A 25,076-nucleotide genomic window follows, 5' to 3' on the forward strand; every position below is an offset into this window, starting at 1 on the left:
ATTATACCATGGCATGGTTGAATACTCGTTTCTGATTGGCTTGAAGGAAATTCTAGAGCATGCATTATTTCCCTATAATGCACAGTACATTTGCACGGTATAATTCAATGGCTATAGTTCATTCTTACATGTTCTATGTTTGAGCTGCTTTAGAAAAAAAAGGTGAATTGAAAACATTATTGACATTGTTATTGGCATTTTCATAATAGCAAGCTAGGACTGATGGTTTGGTTGGCTAAACTAGCAAAATTTTCTGGTTCTCAGGAGCAGCTGATTAGTAGAGTTGTGTGTTAGAGCAGGGCAGGAGCAAAAGCCTGCACTGTCACTGCAGAACGTGTTATCTTTTACGTTAGTCACTCAGTTCAAAAGGTGAGTTGGAGGGGACGTCTCTGGTCACGACTCCCTCGATCTGACACCAGAGCCCTTTCTTCTCTTGGTCCACTATAACCAATGACTTGGTTTCATTCCCACATTGCCCACTGACACACTTCCAGTTATCATATGAGCAGTTGTGAAAGCCCTGCTTGTAGCGCAAGTCAACCTACAATTGGGTATAAAACATACAGTTGAGCATGAAAGCCTTGTAGGAGGATTATAACGTAAAATGTTCAAAATGTGCATGATCAGTAAAATGTGTGTCATTCCATTAAGAAAAGTGTTTTATTTTGTATCTTTATTTTACCAGTCTGTTGAGTCTATTTTACCAGTGTGTTGAGTCTATTTTACCAGTGTGTTGAGTCTATTTTACCAGTGTGTTGAGTCTATTTTACCAGTGTGTTGAGTCTATTTTACCAGTCTGTAGAGTCTATTTTACCAGTGTGTTGAGTCTATTTTACCAGTGTGTTGAGTCTATTTTACCAGTCTGTAGAGGTTACATTTACATTTACATTTTAGTCATTTAGCAGACGCTCTTATCCAGAGCGACTTACAGTTAGTGAGTGCATACATTATTTATTTTTATTCATACCCCCCGTGGGTATCGAACCCACAACCCTGGCGTTGCAAATGCCATGCTCTACCAACTGAGCTACATCCCTTTGAAACAACTATTTTTCAAGAGACGCTTGACAAGACGACAGCAAGAACAAATACGTTTCTTTCTCTCAGGAAACAAAAACACTTGAATATAAGAAGCATCATCAGTGTTTGTGAGGTCACTGGTCTTACCCTGAAGGTTCCGTCTGGGTTGGTCCCTCTGGGGTTGAAGGTCATGGTTCCTCCGGGGTTGAAGGTCATGGTCCCTCTGGGGTTGAAGGTCATGGTCCCTCTGGGGTTGAAGGTCATGGTTCCTCCGTAGAAGTAGGAGGCCCAGGAGCTGGAGTCCAGTGGTAGCAGCAGCAGTGGGGACTGGGAGGAAGACGTGGTGCCTGTCTCTGAGACCAGTAGCAGCAGCAGCAGTGGGGACTGGGAGGAAGACGTGGTGCCCGTCTCTCTGTCTGGCTTCCTCAATGGTGCTGCCTCTGCTTTTATACACACACCGAACACACGTGCACACGTACAATCACAGAAGCATGCACATACACACTGCCACATACACACGCAGGCACAATCGTGCACACACACACAAACTTCACACACACACGATTTACAGAAACTGTCCCCCGATGTCACTTACCGTAACTCGGTAATCATCTCAGGTATAGGGAAGTTTTGGAAGGACTATGGAATATGCAATGAGTATGTAGGTGTTATGAAGGCTATAGATTAAGCAATGAATATCAAATGTTATCGTATGTGGAGCAAAATGCTTACGTGTCTAGCTCCAACAGTGCAGTAATATCTAACAATACAAAAGAACACACACAAAAATCCAACAAATAAATAGAAATCAAGAAATATATATATATTTCTTGATTTCTATTTATTTGTTGGATTTGTGTGTGTTCTTTGTCTTAAGGCTTAAATATATATATATATATATATATATATATATATATATATATATATATATATATATATATATATACACTGAGTATACAAAACATTAGGAACACCTGCTCATTCCATGACATAGACTGATCCGGTGAATCCAGGTGAAAGCTATGATCCCGTATTGATGTCACTTGTTAAATCCACTTCAATCAGTGTAGATGAAGGGGAGGAGACAGGTTAAAGAAGGATTTTTAAGCCTTAAGACAATTGAGACATGGATTGTGTATGTGTGCCATTCAGAAGGTGAATGGGCAAGAAAAAACATGTTTTTTTGAACATGGTATGGTAGTAGGTGCCAGGCGCACCGGATTGTGTCAAGAACTGCAACGCTGCTGGGTTTTTCATGCTCAACAGTTTCCCTGTGTATCAAGAACGGTCGACCACCCAAAGGACATCCAGCCAACTTGACACAACTGTGGGAAGCATTGGAGTCAACATGGGCCAGCATCCCTGTGGAACGCTTTCGACACCTTGTAGAGTCCATGCCCCGAGGAATTGAGTCTGTTCTGGGGGAAAAAACAGTATTGGGACAGTTGTTGTTTTAGCTCTGTACTCCAGCACTTTGGATTTGATATGGGGGTATTTTCATCCATGTCAGGTGAACCGTTTCAAAGTTACAGCACTTTTTGTACATAGTCCCCACATTTTAGGGGACCAAAAATATTAGTACAAATTATATGTAAAAAAATGTGTATGTAAGTAGTAAAAAGTTACGTATTTGGTCTACTGTTCAGTCGTGTGGTCAGGTGCCACAAAGAGGGACTTGGGGAAATTGCAGTTGGCTCAGAACAGGGCAGCACGGCTGGTCCTTAAAAGTACATGGAGAGCTAACATTAATAATATGCATGTAAATCTCTCATGGCTCAAAGTGGAGGAGAGATTGACTTCCTCACTACTTGTTTTTGTAAGAGGTGTTGACAAGCTGAATGTACCGAGCTGTCTGTTTAAACTACTAGCACACAGCTCGGACACCCATGCATACCCCACAAGACATGCCACCAGAGGTCTCTTCACAGTCCCCAAGACCAGAACAGACTATGGGAGGCGCACAGTACTACATAGAGCCATGACTACATGGAACTCTATTCCACATCAGGTAACTGATGCAAGCAGTAGAATCAGATTTAAAAAACAGGTAAAACTACACCTTATGGAACAACGGGGAATGTGAAGAGACGCACACAAAGGTACAGACACATTCATACGCACACATTATGATATTGTTGTATGGTGGTATTAAACATCTTGTATTGTAGATATGTAGTGGTGTAATAATGTTATATGATGTACTGTTTTATCTTTTGTTTTATATGTAATGTAAGTGCTTTAATATGTTTGGACCCTAGGAAGAGTAGCTGCTGCCTTGGCAGGAACTAATGGGGATCCAGAATAAATACAAACACAAATACCCCCCTACAGTACCCAGAGGGCTGAAGATGGTGATAGACGGCTGTCTGAGAGAGCTGGCTGCATTCCGGACTGAGAGGAACACAGACCAGCTAACAGGACTGAAGGAGGAGAGAGGAACACAGACCTGCTAACAGCACTGAAGGAGGAGGGAGAGGAACACAGACCAGCTAACAGCACTGAAGGAGGAGAGAGAGGAACACACAGACCAGCTAACAGCACTGAAGGAGGAGAGAGAGGAACACAGACCAGCTAACAGCACTGAAGGAGGAGGCAGAGGAACACAGACCAGCTAACAGCACTGAAGGAGGAGGGAGAGGAACACAGACCAGCTAACAGCACTGAAGGAGGAGAGAGAGGAACACAGACCAGCTAACAGCACTGAAGGAGGAGGCAGAGGGACACAGACCAGCTAACAGCACTGAAGGAGGAGGGAGAGGAACACAGACCAGCTAACAGCACTGAAGGAGGAGGGAGAGGAACACAGACCAGCTAACAGCACTGAAGGAGGAGAGAGAGGTACACAGACCAGCAAACAGCACTGAAGGAGGAGGGAGAGGAACACAGACCAGCTAACAGCACTGAAGGAGGAGAGAGGAACACAGACCAGCTAACAGCACTGAAGGAGGAGGGAGAGGAACACAGACCAGCTAACAGCACTGAAGGAGGAGAGAGGAACACAGACCAGCTAACAGCACTGAAGGAGGAGGGAGAGGAACACAGACCAGCTAACAGCACTGAAGGAGGAGGGAGAGGAACACAGACCAGCTAACAGCACTGAAGGAGGAGGGAGAGGAACACAGACCAGCTAACAGCACTGAAGGAGGAGGGAGAGGAACACAGACCAGCTAACAGCACTGAAGGAGGAGGCAGAGGAACACAGACCAGCTAACAGCACTGAAGGAGGAGAGAGGAACACAGACCAGCTAACAGCACTGAAGGAGGAGGGAGAGGAACACAGACCAGCTAACAGCACTGAAGGAGGAGGGAGAGGAACACAGACCAGCTAACAGCACTGAAGGAGGAGGGAGAGGAACACAGACCAGCTAACAGCACTGAAGGAGGAGGGAGAGGAACACAGACCAGCTAACAGCACTGAAGGAGGAGAGAGAGGAACACAGACCAGCTAACAGCACTGAAGGAGGAGAGAGGAACACAGACCAGCTAACAGGACTGAAGGAGGAGGGAGAGGAACACAGACCAGCTAACAGGACTGAAGGAGGAGGGAGAGGAACACAGACCAGCTAACAGCACTGAAGGAGGAGGTGAGAAAGTTGAGGTGTGATAGAGAGCAGGACACTCCCCCAGAGAAGCCAGCAGAATTGGCGATCCTAATAAATCCCTAATAATACACTAATAAATACAAAAATACAAATACTACCATACCCCGTTCAAAGGCACTTAAATATTTTTTCTTGCCCATTCAACCTCTGAATATCACACATACACAATCCCTGTCTCAATTGTCTCAAGGCTTAAAAATCCTTCTTTAACCTGCCTCCTCCCCTTCATCTACACTGATTGAAGTGGATTTAACAAGTGACATCAAGAAGGGATCATAGCGTTCACCTGGATTCACCTGGTCAGTCTATGTCATGGAAAGAGCAGGTGTCCTTAATGTTTTGTACACTCAGTGTATATAAAGGGGAAAGGGGATACCTAGTCAGTTGTACAACTGATTGCATTCAACTGAAATATATATATATATATATGTATGTATATAATGGTGTGAAATAGACAGTATGGAGAGTATATGAATAGAAAAGGTGTACAGCAGTAGTTATATAGGATGAGCCTTCACTAGAATACAGTATGTGTACATGAAGTGGGTAAGACAGTATGTAAACATTATTAAAGTGACCAGTGTTCAATGACTATGTAGTAGTTTGTGAGGGTCTTAAGGGCCAAGCCGAATTTCTTCAGTCTCCTGAGGTTAAAGAGGCGCCGTTGCGCCTTCTTCACCACACTGTCTGTGTGAATGGACCATTTCAGGTTGTCCGTGATGTGCACGTCGAGGAACTTGAAGCTTTTCACCTTCTCCACTGCGGCCCCGTCAACGTTGAGGTTATTTTCTTGGCACCACTCCGCCAGAGCCCTCACCTGCTCCCTGTAGGTCTCGTCGTCGTTGGTAATCAGGCCTACCACTGTTGAGTCGTCAGAAAACTTGATGATTGAGTTGGAGACGTGCGTCGCAACGTAGTCATGGGTGAACAGGGAGTACAGGAGGGGGCTGAGCACGCACCCTTGTGGGGCCCCTGTGTTGAGGATCAGCGAAGTGGAGGTGTTGTTGTCTACCTTCACCACCTGGGGGCGGCCTGTCAGGAAGTCCAGGACCCAGTTGTACAGGGTGGGGTTCAGACCCAGAGCCCCGAGCTTAGTGATGAGCTTGAAGGGCACTGTGGTGTTGAAGGCCGACCTGTAATCGATGAACAGCATTCTTACATAGGTATTCCTCTTGTCCAGGTGGGATAGGGCAGTGTGCAGTGCGATGGCGATTGTGTCATCTGTGGATCTGTTGGGGCGGTATGCCAGTTATAGTGGGTCTAGGGCAGGGGTGTCAAACTCATTTTAGCTCAGGGGCCACATGGAGGAAAATATATTCCCAAGTGGGCCGGACCGGAAAAATCATGGTATATATAACTTAAAAACAACAACTTCAGATTGTTTTCTTTGTTTTAATACGATCAACATACAACATAAAGCTGGAGCCTGAGGACAGTGTGTCCAAAATAGTACAAGCACAACATCACTATTAATCATAAAACACATCAAGTTTATTTGAAAAGTCTAAAGAAAAAGAACACAAACACACAATGCCTCAGTGATTAACAGAACTGTTTCACAGATCACAGAACTATATCAGGGGGTCATTTCTCAGGCAGAAATGTAGATAAAAAGAATGAAATCCTGTTCCCCAAACAAGTGCAAGAACCACAGAGTCAAGAATAGGTTAAATATACAAATAAAATAAAATCAATTAAAAACAATAGCACATCAACATAAAAACATATAAACATAAAGCTGGAGCCTGAGGACAGTGTGTCCAAAAGCACAACATCACTATTAATCATAAAACACCTCAAGTTATTTGAAAGTTCTGAGGACAAAGAACACACAAACACACAATGCCTCAGTGATTCACAGAAGTATATCACAGATCACAGAACTATATCAGGGTGTCTCATGTAGCACTTTAAGTGGGGTTGCATAGTTTATTTGACTCCTGATACCTGGCATCTTTTAGCTTTCACCAGGGCATCAATATCAGGCGTCACATCCTGAGTGGCAGCCAACTTCAGGATGTGATTCAAGTGCTTGTGCGTGAGCCTTGAGCGCAGCTTTGTTTTATTTATGCTCATTACAGAGAACTTGCTCACAAAGATATGTGGTTCCAAACATGCACAACAGTTTTGCAGCGAGGGCTGTCAAGTTGGGGTAACCTGGCAAGAGATTCTGATTAAATGTGTCCAAGCCAGCTGCAGCAAATTTGCCCTTCAAATCCGAGTCACACTGCAAGTCTATTATTTCAAGTTGGATGCTGACGGGCAGATCAGAGGGATTCACGGTGATTGGCGAGCAAAAAACGTTGAAGTCTTTCTCCAGTTCACCAAAAATCTGAAAGCGTTGCTCAAACTCCCGTAACAGTCCCGTTATTTTATCTTTGAACCGCTTCATGTCTGCCACATGTTGGGTCGCGCACACATTTTTCAGACAGGGGAAGTGAGCTGCATCACCACCGGCAAGTTGCGTCTCCCACAATGACAGCTTCAACTTGAAAGAACGTATGCTGTCATAATACTGCGTGACAACTTTGTTGCGCCCTTGCAGCTGTTTGTTCAAGTTATTCAGGTGCTCTGTAACATCCACCATAAATGATAACCTGATAACCAGGTGGCGAATCGCATCTCTGCATGTCTGGCAGACATATCAGTATGGATGACGGATCACCACCTCAAGCTGAACCTTGGCAAGACGGAGCTGCTCTTCCTCCCGGGGAAGGACTGCCCGTTCCATGATCTCGCCATCACGGTTGACAACTCCGTTGTGTCCTCCTCCCAGAGTGCGAAGAGCCTTGGCGTGACCCTGGACAACACCCTGTCGTTCTCCGCTAACATCAAGGCGGTGACCCGATCCTGCAGGTTCATGCTCTACAACATTCGGAGAGTACGACCCTGCCTTACACAGGAAGCGGCACAGGTCCTAATCCAGGCACTTGTCATCTCCCGTCTGGATTACTGCAACTCGCTGTTGGCTGGGCTCCCTGCCTGTGCCACTAAACCCCTACAACTCATCCAGAATGCCGCAGCCCGTCTGGTGTTCAACCTTCCCAAGTTCTCTCACGTCACCCCGCTCCTCCGCACACTCCACTGGCTTCCAGTTGAAGCTCGCATCTGTTACAAGACCATGGTGCTTGCCTATGGAGCTGTGAGGGGAACGGCACCTCCGTACCTTCAGGCTCTGATCAGTCCCTACACCCAAACGAGGGCATTGCGTTCATCCACCTCTGGCCTGCTGGCTCCCCTTCCTCTGCGGAAGCATAGTTCCCGCTCAGCCCAGTCAAAACTGTTCGCTGCTCTGGCACCCCAATGGTGGAACAAGCTCCCTCACGACGCCAGGACAGCGGAGTCACTCACCACCTTCCGGAGACATTTGAAACCCCACCTCTTTAAGGAATACCTGGGATAGGATAAAGTAATCCTTCTACCACCCCTCCCCCCCCCCCCCCCTAAAAAAAATCAAATAATTATAATTATAATATTTGTAAAGTGGTTATCCCACTGGCTATAGGGTGAATGCACCAATTTGTAAGTCGCTCTGGATAAGAGCGTCTGCTAAATGACGTAAATGTAATGTAAATGTAAATAAATGCAAGGTCCTGCATCCATTCTGCGGAATGGAATTCTAACACTGGTTTGCCCTTTTCTTCCATGAACTGTTCAATTTCTTCTCGTAAATCAAAGAAACGCCTCAGCACCTCGGCTTAACCATCTTACCTCAGTGTGGTATGGCAGGCCATAGATGTGGTCTTTCTCTCTGAGAAGGCTGTCAAACTGACGGTGATTCAGGCTTCTGGATCGGATGAAATTAACAGTTTGGATGACCACCTTCATGACGTTATCCATCTTTAATGACTTGCAACACAAAGCCTCCTGGTGCAAAATACAGTGAAAAGTCAAAAAATCACGTCCTCCATTTGCAGATTGCACTTTCTCTCTGAACTTTGTCACAACGCCTGCTTTTTTCCCGATCATTGAGGGCGCACCATCTGTAGCCAGGCTGACAGCGCGGGACCAGTCCACTCCGACCCTGTCCAGCGCGCCGACGAGTGCGGTAAAAATATCAGCTGCTGTCGTTGTATCTGTCATCGGCACCAACTCCACGAACTCCTCGGTGACGGTCAATGTGTCATCAACTCCGTGGATGAAAATGGCCAGTTGTGCAACATCTGTAATGTCCGTGCTTTCATCAATTGCAACCGGAAACGCAATAAATTACTTTACTTTTTGCTTCAACTGGCTGTCCAAATCCACTGAAAGATCAGAAATCCTGTCTGCAACTGTGTTTCTTGTCAGGCTGATATTTACAAAAGCCTGACGCTTTTCAGGGCACACAATCTCCGCTGCCTTCATCATGCATGTTTTTACAAATTCACCCTCACTAAATGGTTTTGAAGCCACTGCGATGTCATTAGCAATGAGGTAGCTAGCTTTCACTGCAGCGTCACTGATGTCTCGGCTGTGAGTAAACACAGACTTGACCTACTTGCTCTGCCCCGGTATAAACAGTTTGCTTGCTTAACACAATTGCTATTGCGCCATCCAGTGGACGCAATTGGAACAGCAGTTTATTTTATTGAAAAATTGCAGCGCATTTTTATACTTTACAAAATCATCTCGCGGGCCGGATTAAACCCGTTTGCGGGCCTGATCCGGCCCTGTCCACACCTGTCCACAACCTCAAACAGTCACACTCCAAACTCCACTATGGCCAAGACCAAAGAGCTGTCAAAGGACACCAGAAACAAAATTGTAGACCTGCACCAGGCTGGGAAGACTGAATCTGCAATAGGTAAGCAGCTTGGTTTGAAGAAATCAACTGTGGGAGCAATTATTAGGAAATGGAAGACATACAAGACCACTGATAATCTCCCTCGATCTGGGGCTCCACGCAAGATCTCACCCCGTGGGGTCAAAATGATCACAAGAACGGTGAGCAAAAATCCCAGAACCACACAGGGGGACCTAGTGAATGACCTGCAGAGAGCTGGGACCAAAGTAACAAAGCCTACCATCAGTAACACACTACGCCGCCAGGGACTCAAATCCTGCAGTGGCAGATGTGTCCCCCTGCTTAAGCCAGTACATGTCCAGGCCTCATAAGAAGCATTTCAAGGTCCTGGAGTGGCCTAGCCAGTCTCCAGATCTCAACCCCATAGAAAATCTTTGGAGGGAGTTGAAAGTCTGTGTTGCCCAGCGACAGCCCCAAAACATCACTGCTCTAGAGGAGATCTGCATGGAGGAATGGGCCAAAATACCAGCAACAGTGTGTGAAAACCTTGTGAAGACTTACAGAAAACGTTTGACCTGTGTCATTGCCAACAAAGGGTATATAACAAAGTATTGAGAAACGTTTGTTATTGACCAAATACTTATTTTCCACCATAATTTGCAAATAAATTCATTAAAAATCCTACAATGTGATTTTCTGGATTTTTTTTTCTCATTTTGTCTGTCATAGTTGACCTGTACCTATGATGAAAATTACAGGCCTCTCTCATCTTTTTAAGTGGGAGAACTTGCACAATTGGTGGCTGACTAAATACTTTTTTCCCCCATTGTAATGGTCTCCCGAGTGGCGCAGTGGTCTAAGACACTGCATCTCAGTGGCGTCACTACAGACCCCCCTGGTTCGATTCCAGGCTGTATCACAACCGGCCGTGATTGGGAGTCCCATAGGGCGGCGCACAATTGGCCCAGCGTCGTCTGGGTTTGGCCGGTGTAGGCCGTCATTGTAAATAATAATTTGTTCTTAACTGACTTGCCTTAGTTAAATAAATCAATAAAAATGAGTTTGTAGGAGTTATCATTAAGTATGATTTACATACAGTATGTATTCATATTTATCTGTTAACCTTCAACCCTTTGTCCTGTCCAATACAACAACAGGTTAGGACTCCTTAGGCTTAGGTCCTACTAGTATATTAACAGGTTTCTTTACTGCGTGTGATGCTCTGTATAACATGTATTAAAACCCCATGGTGGTCAGTGGCCTATAAAGTGCCTTTGGAAACTATTTAAACCCCTTTGACTTTTTCCACATTTTGTTACGTTACAGCCTTATTCTAAAATGGAGTAAATAAAACATTTTACTCAGCAATCTACACACAATACCCCATAATGACAAAGCGAAAACAGGTTTTTATAAAAAAACTGAAATACCTTATTTACATAAGTATTCAGACCCTTTGCTATGCGACCTGAAATTGAGCTCAGGTACATCCTGTTTCCATAGGCCTACAACCTGTTTTGCTTTGTCATTATGGGGTATTGTGTGTAGATTGATGAGGAAAAAAATTATATTTAATCCATTTTAGAATAAGGCTGTAACATAACAAAATGTGGAAAAAGTCAGGGGTCAGAATACTTTCCGAATGCACTGTATTTGTAGGGGATAGATGTATTTTTCGTTAGGGAAAATGTTTTTTTAGATCAATTATTTTATTATATGTTGAAGGCAAGCAATAGGCAGAATAAATTATTGGTTACCTCAGTGCCTGTGTGGTCCAGCGGTTACAGCCGCTTACCCCGGGACACATCTGTCAGAGTCGGCGTGTGTTTGAATCCGGCCCACTGCCCTTGGACTCATGGATGAATGTCTATTTTTGACGCATTAGTTCCGTGTGGTTACAGGGTTAAAACCGAAATGACTCCAAAAGGTTAACAGTTTAGGCGTTAATTCCTAGTGGTTTAATCCATTTTAGAATAAGGCTGTAACGTAACAAAACGTGGAAAAAGTCAAGGGGTCTGAATACTTTCCGAAGGCAATGTATGTATTAAACCCCCATGGTGGTCAGTAACCTATATGTATTAAGCTCCCATGGTGGTCAGTAACCTGTATGTATTAAACCCCCATGGTGGTCAGTAACCTATATGTATTAAACCCCCATGGTGGTCAGTAACCTATATGTATTAAACCCCCATGGTGGTCAGTAACCTATATGTATTAAGCGCCCATGGTGGTCAGTAACCTATATGTATTAAGCTCCCATGGTGGTCAGTAACCTATATGTATTAAACCCCCATGGTGGTCAGTAACCTGTATGTATTAAACCCCCATGGTGGTCAGTAACCTATATGTATTAAGCTCCCATGGTGGTCAGTAACCTGTATGTATTAAACCCCCATGGTGGTCAGTAACCTATATGTATTAAACCCCCATGGTGGTCAGTAACCTATATGTATTAAGCTCCCATGGTGGTCAGTAACCTATATGTATTAAACCCCCATGGTGGTCAGTAACCTATATGTATTAAACCCCCATGGTGGTCAGTAACCTATATGTATTAAGCTCCCATGGTGGTCAGTAACCTGTATGTATTAAACCCCCATGGTGGTCAGTAACCTATATGTATTAAACCCCCATGGTGGTCAGTAACCTATATGTATTAAGCTCCCATGGTGGTCAGTAACCTATATGTATTAAACCCCCATGGTGGTCAGTAACCTGTATGTATTAAACCCCCATGGTGGTCAGTAACCTATATGTATTAAACCCCCATGGTGGTCAGTAACCTGTATGTATTAAACCCCCATGGTGGTCAGTAACCTATATGTATTAAGCTCCCATGGTGGTCAGTAACCTGTATGTATTAAACCCCCATGGTGGTCAGTAACCTATATGTATTAAACCCCCATGGTGGTCAGTAACCTATATGTATTAAACCCCCATGGTGGTCAGTAACCTATATGTATTAAGCTCCCATGGTGGTCAGTAACCTATATGTATTAAGCTCCCATGGTGGTCAGTAACCTATATGTATTAAGCTCCCATGGTGGTCAGTAACCTGTATGTATTAAACCCCCATGGTGGTCAGTAACCTATATGTATTAAACCCCCATGGTGGTCAGTAACCTATATGTATTAAGCTCCCATGGTGGTCAGTAACCTATATGTATTAAACCCCCATGGTGGTCAGTAACCTGTATGTATTAAACCCCCATGGTGGTCAGTAACCTATATGTATTAAGCTCCCATGGTGGTCAGTAACCTATATGTATTAAGCTCCCATGGTGGTCAGTAACCTATATGTATTAAACCCCCATGGTGGTCAGTAACCTATATGTATTAAGCTCCCATGGTGGTCAGTAACCTATATGTATTAAGCTCCCATGGTGGTCAGTAACCTATATGTATTAAACCCCCATGGTGGTCAGTAACCTATATGTATTAAGCTCCCATGGTGGTCAGTAACCTATATGTATTAAACTCCCATGGTGGTCAGTAACCTATATGTATTAAGCTCCCATGGTGGTCAGTAACCTATATGTATTAAGCTCCCATGGTGGTCAGTTACCTATATGTATTAAGCTCCCATGGTGGTCAGTAACCTATATGTATTACGCAAAATACATGGTCACCCGGTCGAGATTAATCGAACCCCCTCATTGGTGACCCATTGAAATTCAAGCTAAACCACTATTTCCAGAGGTGCGTCTGCTAAAACTAATGCAATGAAATGGCCGACCTGTTAACAGGTTGTAGTTAAACACATGCCGCGTTCAACCAGTCAGCAAGTCGAAAATGTTAAGAGTTTCATAATTCCGCATGTGAATGCGGCATGACGTAGCAGCCGTAACGCTAAAATTTAGGATGAAATCGCCGTCATCATTCTCAGTTGGACTCGCTGTGTACTTCCTTATTGTGATCAAATGTGTCATTACAATGTGCCCTAACAATCTAAGTTACAAAAAAAACTCTCCCACCTCACCCTATTCTGGCTGCAAACCCCAAACCTCATCCCTCCAAATTATTTTATTTAACCTTTATTTTGACAGGGAGTCAATGGACATCAAAATACAATATAGACAAACTAATGAACATAATACAATACTAATGAACAATACTAAAAACGAATGAACTAGTACAACATTAAACTAAACAATAAATGAAACCAATCACAAGAAAGTCCCCGAACAGTCTGAAATGCCCTAGAGGCAAAAAAAAAAAATAACGACATTAGCTAAATCAGCTGCTAGAATACACATGTTAAGAGTTTTTACCAGTGCTCCATGAATGTGAGCTGTAGACAGTTCCATTAATCATATTTTAAAAAGCAAAGAGAGAGAAATAATGGGTTCGGGAGACCGTACATCTCTACCTTCATAGAACTACTTTATCTACTTCAACAAAGGTGGAGAAACCATAGACCTGGATAATAACTCCCTTCGTGTTAACGAGTCCTCGCTGCTGGGCATGTAGAGACCATAGACCTGGATAATAACTCCCTTTGTGTTAACGAGTCCTCGCTGCTGGGCATGTAGAGACCATAGACCTGGATAATAACTCCCTTTGTGTTAACGAGTCCTCGCTGCTGGGCATGTAGAGACCATAGACCTGGATAATAACTCCCATTGTGTTAACGAGTCCTCGCTGCTGGGCATGTAGAGACCATAGACCTGGATAATAACTCCCTTCGGACCGTGCTGTCAGTGGACCTGATCAGACTTGGGGTTATGGCCAGATCACTGTGAACATGGATTAACAGTAAACACCTTCTCACAAAACAAAGGTTGTTGATTCTGCTTGCCCCGACTCTTTAGTGTCACATTCCTGATGGGGAAAAAAATAACACTAAAGCTACTATTAACATAAACACTGGTGACACACTGGTGTGGAGTCTCCGTGAGAGGTGGATGAATACAGAGCCTGCGGTCTTACTCTGATAGCCATGTTAAACAGAAAGAAAAAAAAAGATAATACAATCATTTTAGGCAGACATTTTGTGAACAATGAGCATTGTCCTTTAACAATAACTAAGTTGTTCAAATATCCTGTTTCATTCTATCAGTAAGTAAGGACTCCTGATGCTTACCAATTCACATACTGCGCTCTTAGAAATAAGCAACATACACTGAATGTACAAAACATTAGGAACACCTGCTCTTTCCACAACAGACTGACCAAGTGAAAGCTATGATCCCTTGATGTCACTTGTTAAAGCTGCAATATGTAACTTGTTGGGCGACCTGACCAAATTCACATAGAAATGTGTTATTCTCATTGAAAGCAAGTCTAAGAAGCAGTAGATCTGTTGTATGTGCGCTATTTCTATGCTTCCCTTAAGTTTCGTACACCAGCTTCAAACAGCTGAAAATACAATATTTAGGGTTATGGAAAAGACAGTTAAATGATTCTCTACACAATTCTTGCTTATTTTGTCACATTAACTGAAATTAGGCGAACTATAAGAATTTTTGCAACCAGGAAATGGCAGAGCTATTTCTGCATAGTGCGTCTTCAAATCCACTTCAAATCGGGGAGGAGACAGGTTCAAGAAGGATTTTTAAGCCTCGAGACAATTGAGACATGGATTGTGTGTGTGTGCCATTCAAGTGGGTGAATGGGCAAGACAAAAGATTTAAGTGCCTTTGAACGGGGTATGGTAGTAGGTGCCAGGCGCATCCGTTTGTCTCAAGAACTGCAACGCTGCTGGGTTTTTCCATACTCAACAGTTTCCGGTGTGTATCAAGAATGGTCTGACATTCAGCCAACTTGTCAACTGTGGGAAGCATTGTAGTCAACATGGGCCAGCGTCCCTGTGGAACGTTTGACACCTTGTAGAGTCCAGGCCCAGACGAACTGAGGCGGTTCTGAAGGCAAAACCGGGTGCAACTCAATATTAGGAAGGTGTTCTTAAATGTTTTGTACGCTCCGTGTAGGTTATATGCAATGTTCTACAAGTCCAGTCATTCGATCACCATTTTCTCAACCATGGTATGTTCTCTTACAGGTATCAGTTAGAATAAGCCTTTTCATCCTTAGGACAGACACATTTTATACTGTGACGTGTTCTCTCTCTAGTGAATATTCTTCATGTGTGATTTAAGGGAACTGATCTGACTAAAGCATTTGTTACAATCATTGCAGCGAAACGGTTTCTCTCCAGTGTGAACTCGCGTGTGGCGTGTCAGATCACCCGATGTTATAAAGCCTTTTTCACATACCGGGCACTTATATGGTCTCTCACCTGTGTGACTTTTCATATGTTGTGTCAGACCTCCCTTCCAAGTGAATTGTTTGCTACAAACGTTACACAGGTATGGTTTCACACCGGTGTGAATTCGCTGGTGGCATTTTAGAAGACTTGATGTTGTACAGCATATTCCACATACAGGACACTTAAATGGTTTCTCCCCTGTGTGAGTCATCATATGACGAGACAGGCTTCTGCTATAAACAAACCTTTTGCTGCAGACGTGGCACTGATGTGATTTATCCCCTGTGTGATTCTTCATGTGCTCTATCAGGGTTCCCTTCCAAGTGAAGCTTTTGCTACAAACAGTGCACTGATAAGGTTTCTCTCCTGTGTGAATACGCTGATGGATTTTTAGCGAGGAGGCCCACGTGAAGCACTTTCCACATACAGGACATTTATGCAGCTCTCTCTCTCTGTGAGTCCTCATATGCACTCTCAGGTAACTCATAGTTCGGAAGCTTTTGCCACAATCGCTGCAGAGATACGACGTTTCCTCAGATTGCTTTTTTTCTGGCTTCTCTCCACAGTGATTCTGCTGGTGGCATTTTAGAACACTAGAAGATGTAAAGCCTTTTCCACATACAAGACACTTAATCAGTTCTCTCTCTGTGTGAGTCCTCATATGTTCTGTAAGGTGTCCACTCAGAGTGAAGCTTTTGCTGCAAACGTTGCACTGATGTTGTTTCTCTCCGGTGTGGATTCGCTGGTGGAGTTTGAAATAAGCAGATGATGTGAAGCACTTTCCACATACAGAACATTTATGCAGCTCTCGCTCTCTGTGAGTCCTCATATGCACTCTCAGGTAACTGATAGTTCGGAAGCTTTTGCCACAATCGCTGCAGAGGTGTGACTCTCTCTTTGATAGTTTTTCTTCTGGATTCCCTCCACAGTGATCCGGCTGGCGGCGTTTAAGAACACTTGATGATGTGAAGCCTTTTTCATATACAAGGCACTTAGACGATTTCTCCCCTGTGTGCATATTCAGGTGTTCTGTCAAGCTTCCCTCCCACATGAAGCTTTTGCCACAAACTTCATGATGACAGGGTTTCTCTTCAATTTCACAATGTTTTTTTAGAGCAGAAGATGATATAAAGCATTTTTCACACACAGAACACTTATATCGTTTCTCCCCTGTGTGAATCCTCATATGGAGGACCAGATTTCCATTTCGGTAGAAGCATTTGTCACATTCTTTGCACTTATGTGATTTCTCCCCTGTGTGATATATCTGGTGTATTTTTAAAAGACTTGCACTAGTAAAGCTTTTAATACACACAGGACACTTAAATGGTTTCTCTCCTGTGTGAGTGCTCTGATGTACTTTATAATTGGGTAAGGTGTTAAAGTCTGTACTGCACACAGAAGACTGATTGGGTTTCTCACCATGAAGTCTCTGGTGTACCTTTAGACTGCACAATCTCCTAAAGCATTTACTGCACACAGGACAGCTGTGTCGTTTCTCCTCTGTGTGGGTGAACTGATGTGATTTTAAATGGCTTGGTTTCCTAATGCATTCACTGTACACAGGACAGCTGTGTGTCGTTGCACCTGGGTGAGTAGTCCTCATATGCTTGTTGAAGTAGTACTTGCATCTGAAGGATTTGTCACATTCTTGGCACTTAAGTGATTTCTCACCTGTGTGAATTTGCTGATGATCTTTTAAAGAAGCTGTGCAATGAAAGGATTTACAGCACACAAGAAACTGCTGTCGTCTCTCCTTCGCACCTTTATGAACTTTATGGTGTAGTTTAAGACTGATTGATGAGATGAAGCTTTTAGGACAGAAATGACACTTGTATGGTCTCCTGCTTGCGTGAGACTTTAATGGTGCTTTCAGCTCACTGGTTGTCTTGGCCTCAGTGCAGACTTGAGAGGTTTGTCCTTTCTTTCCCCGTGTTCTCTTTGAACCTGACGGTAGTTCTTCACTCTCGTCTTCATCAATACTTACAATGATTTCACTCAGAGCTGCAGAACTGTTTGGATTTACTGCAGAGAGGGGTTGAGAGTGACTGGTTGGTTCTGATCCTCTGTAGTCCTCGTCATCCGATGCTGATTGGGTCTGTTTAGTTGTGTTGGTGGGTAGAGAGTCTGTCTTGCTGTCCTGGTCACAGTCACTTTCCACACAGGGAGGAATAAATATCAACTGTACAATCTCTGTGGTAGCAGACCTAAGTCTTTGAAGCTGCTCTTCCTCCTGACTGGTCCTGAGTTCCTCCTGTTCCTCTGTAATCTGTGTGGGCTCTGGGTCCTCCTGCCCCTGCCTGGGGCTCCACTCCTCTTCCTCCTGACTGGTCCTGAGTTCCTCCTGTTCCTCTGTAATCTGTGTGGGCTCTGGGTCCTCCTGCCCCGGCCTGGGGCTCCACTCCTGCTGCTTAGGGGGAACCTCCTCTGCAGGTAGAGTTAGCCGCTGGGGGTCTGGAGAGAGAGGAGAGGAAATAAGTAGCTAGCACTCAAGAAACAATAAGAAACATTTTACATTGAAGTCTATTCAGAATTGTCTATGCTGTGCTGAACTAATGCAAAATAACTGCAGCAGGTGATTTAGTAGCCCCATTTTGCTGCTTCGTACTTCATATTTACAATATGACATCAGAGGAAGTTCCTAACAACCTGCATTCAGGTCTAGGTTGACGATATCCAGGTTAGGACAAGACGATTCTAATATCCCATAACTCTGCATGAATGAGAGTAAGCCAAAATGCCTACCACTGGCTAAATCAACATAAAAAAAATAAAAAAAACGTTTAAATCATACTCGATGATATTATAGGGTATAATTTGTTTTAGAAATTCATATTTTTAACCACAATTTATTAGCACGCCATTTTCACATAATAGACACTGATATGTATGGTGCTGGAGAGAATTAAAATGAGGTTGAAAAGTGGTGGAATTTTCCTTTAACTACTTCAGGGTAATCAAAAGGATACTATGTTAACCAACTAGCGTTAGCGCAATGGCTGAAAGTCTACAGGTACAGTAGCATTTGTAGACTTCCAGTCACCTGTAGAATTCCAGTAATTGCGCTAACGCTAGTTAGCATTAGCTCGCAAAACTACCGCCAACTTCCTTCATACTGCAAGCAGAGACATACAAATGGTACCCACGAGTTCATCTGACTCTTGGGGAAGTAGAAAATGGCAGAATCTCGCAGTATCCCTGTAACACTAACCTCGTCCCCAGGCCGCATAGAGCCTGTTAACACTGTGCCACAAACGTGGGACTTGAAAGGGCTGTGGTTAAAATGGAGGCGGGAGCGCCTGCTACACTTGTATTAGATGGGACTTTTAAAAAATTACAGAAATCGCTAATCAAAATCAAATGTATCAACATTGACCATATTATTTTTGGGAATCCCTGAGTTCAGGCATATAAAGCTATTTCTAAGATGCGTACTTTCAGATTTTTAAAATTCACATCCTTGTTTAAAATCACTTGCACTGCTGGCGCTTTGAAGCCCACAATGTACGGGGAGGTTCTAATTGTTATGCTGGTGATGGACAGAGATCAGCCAATTAAAATCGCAGGCTGTTTTCACCGCTCGTGTCCCATTCTGAGGCGCTGTGAAACCAGACATCTTGACAGAGCAAGCCAGCTGGTGGGCAAGGCTTCTTTAACACCAATTAAACACAACATTTTATGGATAATTTTTTTTCTAATTTCATACACTTTAGATCTCCTACATGAAAATATGGTTGTGGTAATAACTAATGTTTAGAATTAATCCATGTTATAATATTCAGAAAAATGAAGCCATCCTCATCTACTTTTGGGTCATTCCATATGATTTCAATCACTTTCTGATTGCACCCCTTTTGATTTGAACGAAACCTTCCATACATGTTTGCCCATGCAAGAAGTGGTCAGAATGTGACTTTTTGGACCTGAATGCCAAAACATTCAAGAGATAAAGGTGCTCAAAGTTGACCCATTTTGCATACCCCACCCTACCATGAGACTTCCATGTCTTCATCACTGAAAAAGATAAACAGTTGAGTTTGATATGATTTAAAAGCTTACAAACAGGGTTGTCAAACTATTTTATGATAGATTGCAAAACTTTTTTAAATACAAATTGACATTTTTCATGCCTTAATGTCAATTATCTAAAAACTTGTACAAATAAATAAATAATCATGTTCATATACAGTAGCAGTAAAAAGTTTGGACACACTTACTCATTCAAGGGTTTTTCTATATTTTTACATTAGAGAATAATAGTGATGTCGTCAAAACTATGAAATAACACATATGGAATCATGTTGTAACCAAAAAAGTGTTAAACAAAATCAAAACATATTTTCTATTTGAGATTCTTCAAATAGCCACCCTTTGCCTTGATGACAGCTTTGAGCACTCTTGGCATTCTCTCAACCAGCTTCACCTGGAATGCTTTTCAAACAGACTTGAAGGAGTTCCCACATATGCTGAGCACTTGTTGGCTGCTTTTCATTCTCTCTGCGGTCCGACTCATCCCAAACCATCTCTGAATTAGAGAAATTGTGGAAACAAAAAAAAGTTGTGATGCATGCTTGTCTGAAGGATGAGCAGCATGTGTACATGGAGCAGATGGGAGAAGAACAGAGGAGAGAAAAAAACGCTAGCAGGAAGCACGGGAAAAAAATGGCAACTGTACAGATAACTCATCCAATGCTCTTTGACTTCTGGCAGAAAGCCATTATAAAAGATATCTGGTGGCAAACATTTAGTAGTGAATTGCATACAAGTATAACTTCATCACCTCATGTGCGCCACACAGAGACTAACCGATTAGAAATAAAACACTATGGAATCACCAGCTCGCCTTCTCCCGTTGTGCTATTTACAAACAAACACGTGACCGGCCCAACTGTTCTGGGGAACTACGGTAAGCTTCATAATGTAAAATAATGTGACCGGTGAAATGAAGAACGCCATCCGTTTCATCTCCTAACGTGTTGCACAAGTTGACTGCAGGTATTTTCTTAGAAAGTAGCTACAAATATTCAAATCTATTGAAAAACTTCAAAAGAAATAGTTTTGCCGGTATTGAAAAACGATCCCATGGCTTTTTCCCCAAATACCCGGGAATAGAGTACACCCAGTATACCGCCCAAGCCTACGTATCACTCCGCCCAAGCCTACGTATCACTCCGCCCAAGCCTACGTATCACTCCGCCCAAGCCTACGTATCACTCCGCCCAAGCCTACGTATCACTCAGCATTTTGTGTCAAGGTAGGCACTTAGTTGATTCTTGATGTTCAGTTATAGAACTACAGTGGGGAAAAAAAGTATTTAGTCAGCCACCAATTGTGCAAGTTCTCCCACTTAAAAAGATGAGAGAGGCCTGTAATTTTCATCATAGGTACATGTCAACTATGACAGACAAAATGAGGAAAAAAAATCCAGAAAATCACATTGTAGGATTTTTAATGAATTTATTTGCAAATTATGGTGGAAAATAAGTATTTGGTCAATAACAAAACTTTCTCAATACTTTGTTATATACCCTTTGTTGGCAATGACACAGGTCAAACATTTTCTGTAAGTCTTCACAAGGTTTTCACACACTGTTGCTGGTATTTGGCCCATTCCTCCATGCAGATCTCCTCTAGAGCAATGATGTTTTGGGGCTGTCGCTGGGCAACACGGACTTTCAACTCCCTCCAAAGATTTTCTATGGGTTGAGATCTGGAGACTGGCTAGGACACTCCAGGACCTTGAAATGCTTCTTACGAAGCCACTCCTTCGTTGCTCGGGCGGTGTGTTTGGGATCATTGTCATGCTGAAAGACCCAGCCACATTTAATCTTCAATGCCCTTGCTGATGGAAGGAGGTTTTCACTCAAAATCTCACGATACATGGCCCCATTCATTCTTTCCTTTACACGGATAAGTCGTCCTGGTCCCTTTGCAGAAAAACACCCCCAAAGCATGATGTTTCCACGCCCATGTTTCACAGTAGGTATGGTGTTCTTTGGATGCAACTCAGCATTCTTTGTCCTCCAAACACGACGAGTTGAGTTTTTACCAAAAAGTTCTATTTTGGTTACATCTGACCATATGACATTCTCCCAATCCTCTTCTGGATCATCCAAATGCACTCTAGCAAACTTCAGACGGGCCTGGACATGTACTGGCTTAAGCAGGGGGACACGTCTGGCGCTGCAGGATTTGAGTCCCTGGTGGCGTAGTGTGTTACTGATGGTAGGCTTTGTTACTTTGGTCCCAGCTCTCTGCAGGTCATTCACTAGGTCCCCCCGTGTGGTTCTGGGATTTTTGCTCACCGTTCTTGTGATCATTTTGACCCCACGGGGTGAGATCTTGTGTGGAGCCCCAGATCGAGGGAGATTATCAGTGGTCTTGTATGTCTTCCATTTCCTAATAATTGCTCCCACAGTTGATTTCTTCAAACCAAGCTGCTTACCTATTGCAGATTCAGTCTTCCCAGCCTGGTGCAGGTCTACAATTTTGTTTCTGGTGTCCTTTGACAGCTCTTTGGTCTTGGCCATAGTGCAGTTTGGAGTGTGACTGTTTGAGGTTGTGGACAGGTGTCTTTTATATTGATAACAAGTTCAAACAGGTGCCATTAATACAGGTAACGAGTGGAGGACAAAGGAGCCTCTTAAAGAAGAAGTTACAGGTCTGTGAGAGCCAGAAATCTTGCTTGTTTGTAGGTGACCAAATACTTATTTTCCACCATAATTTGCAAATAAATTCATTAAAAATCCTACAATGTGATTTTCTGGATTTTTTTTTCTCAATTTGTCTGTCATAGTTGATGTGTACCTATGAAGAAAATTACAGGCCTCTCTCATCTTTTTAAGTGGGAGAACTTGCACAATTGGTGGCTGACTAAATACTTTTTTTCCCCACTGTATTTCTGTTTTTACCATTGTATCTAAATTATTTCATTTAACATACATTGGTAAAAAGTCGCAGGCCCCACAAAAAGTATATTAAATTAAGCAATATACCCTATTACTTCTTACTAGTAATACTTTTCTTGTTTTAGAGACATTAGAAAGCATGCTCATCCATTCTGTCATTTTTGGTGTTGATTATGGTGGGGAAAATATTTTGGCTGGTCCAAAAAAAATAATAATATCTATGTACCTGCCACAGTGTCTGGTGGGCCAAAAATGTTAATTTCCCACCCTGCCCAGGGGTCAGAAGTGGCTCAGAGAACAGAACTGAAAACAGGTAAGGAACAGAAATGGAATCTGGAACGAAAGTGATCCATACTGTTCTGGAACAGAACTGTTATTTTAAAAGCATGGGAACCGGTTAACAGCGTTCAAGGCATTTTCTTTCTAGACCCACAAAGCGCCTATGCAAAGCCCTCACTGTCACTGAAACGTATTGCAGTGTCTGCCTGCAAGCTGGAAACCAGTGTTTAGGCTACCTGCCCCTCTCCCCTCCGAAGCATAGGTTACTGTACTGACGTTACAAGCGTGATTAACAAGATAGGGAGAGTGATTTTTTTTTTATTAGCTAGAGAAGAATGGATTAACTTTTTCAATGCTAGTTAAGGATACTATAGGCCAGGGTTCTTCAATTCCGGTCCTGGAGGGCCGAAACACCTCTGTTTTTCATCCTCTCCTTCTAATCAGGGGCTAATTCAGACCTGGGACACCAGGTGAGTGCAATTAACTACCAGGTAGAAATAAAAAACAGAAGTGTTTTGGCCCTCCAGGACCGGAATTGAAGAACCCTGCTATAGGCATAGTTATCACGTTTCACAATGGATTTATTAACTACAAAAATATAAGACGTGTTTTTAATTCTGGTGCCGCTCTGCACACTCAAGCTTGTTAGCTGTAAAAATAAAAAAATAAAAAAATAACTTAATGTCACAGGTTAAAAAAGGAACAGAAAGGAACAATATGAAATCAGTACTTTTTGGGGGTTTTAACCGGTTCAGAACATTATTTTGCTGGTAGGAACAGTGGAACGAAAGAAATAAAATAGTGGTTCTGTTCAGAAGGAAACGATTGGAAAATTATTTTGGTTCCAACCCCTGCCTGTACCTAATGTTTGTCCTGTACAACTGCAGTCCTTTTAGCGAATACAACCAACTTTTTCCTTATTTGTGTTGCTCAACTCATCGCGAATGTGCCAATTGAATCGGACAGTGCTACCCGGGATCCTTGGGATGTCCCTACCCTAACCATCTTAAATTTCAACTTCAATGGGGTAGGGACGTCCCAAATATCCCAGATAATCTTATGTAGTATGAGCAACACAAATTAGGAAAAAGTCGGTGGTTGTATTCGCTAAACGTTTTTATTAAAAGTACGAATTTCAGCACCCCGTGGAAGGACCGCAGTTGTACAGGACAAACATAGGTACAAGTAAGCGTTTTCAGAATTGACATTTTTACAAGAAGCGACTGATGGTGACTCAATGTTGTTGCTAGCAAATCCCACGACCAGTTATCAAAACTCAACTCCGCCTCGATATAAGAGAACGGAGTTGAGCTTCATCAGCAACCTGGTCTCAGAGCATTTCATATTATTCTGTATGTAAATCCAAGACATCCATTCAGTATGATATGTTACTTAAGGCAATAACGGAAGGAGGGTGGTTGGTCAGGTTGGATGGGTGTGTGTATAACGCAAACGTCTAGCAGCCCAAAGGTTGCGAGTTCGAATCTCATCATAGACAATTTTAGCAACTTTAACTACTTACTACTTTTTGGCTACTTTGCAACTACTTAGCTAACCCTTCCCCTAACCCTTTTAGCTAACCCTTCCCCTAACCCTTCCCCTAACCCTTTTAGCTAACCCTTCCCCCAACCCTTTTAGCTAACCCTTCCCCTAACCCTTTTAGCTAACCCGTCGCCTAAACTTAACCCTTTAACCCAACTCCTAAACTTAACCCTAACTCCTAGCCTGGCTAACGTTAGCGAGCTACCACTAACAGGCCCCGATCATCATCATAACATGCAAATAGCTGGTGCAACTATGCTGTAACGTCAGTAGGAGGAGATATGCATCTTTCTAATTATTCGCCACAGATATAAAGCGCTCTGCAGGTCATCATCGTTAACGGTTGGGAAAATGGGAGCGAGTGAGACAGGGAAGCAACAGCAGCGAAGTCCTGTGATGGCAATAGGCTACTTTGAGAAGTTAAATGAGAAAATTATGAAATGCTAACTTTGAGAAGTGGAATTGAGCGACAGGTACAGGTGCAATGCTGAAAGGGACGACCCAACCAACCCTGCTGGCTGAGGTGCGATAAGGGACAGAGTATGAGAATCACAGCGCTGTTTACAGAAATAATTTCAGTTGATATGCAGCCGTTGTCAATGGTAGAGGATGTCGGCTTCAACACCCTAATGACATATCTAGAACCAAACTACAAGATGCCATGTCGAAAAAAACGTGACGGCCCTGTTGGAGAAATTGTACAATGATTGCTCTGCAAGTACAAAGAGCGAACTCTCAAACACCATACGTGGCGTTAACAACAGATTGTTGGACGTCTATGAACACACTGT

This window comes from Coregonus lavaretus (assembly GCF_964263955.1).
Source record: "Coregonus lavaretus genome assembly, contig: HAP1_SCAFFOLD_898, whole genome shotgun sequence".
In the NCBI taxonomy this organism is placed as follows: domain Eukaryota; kingdom Metazoa; phylum Chordata; class Actinopteri; order Salmoniformes; family Salmonidae; genus Coregonus; species Coregonus lavaretus.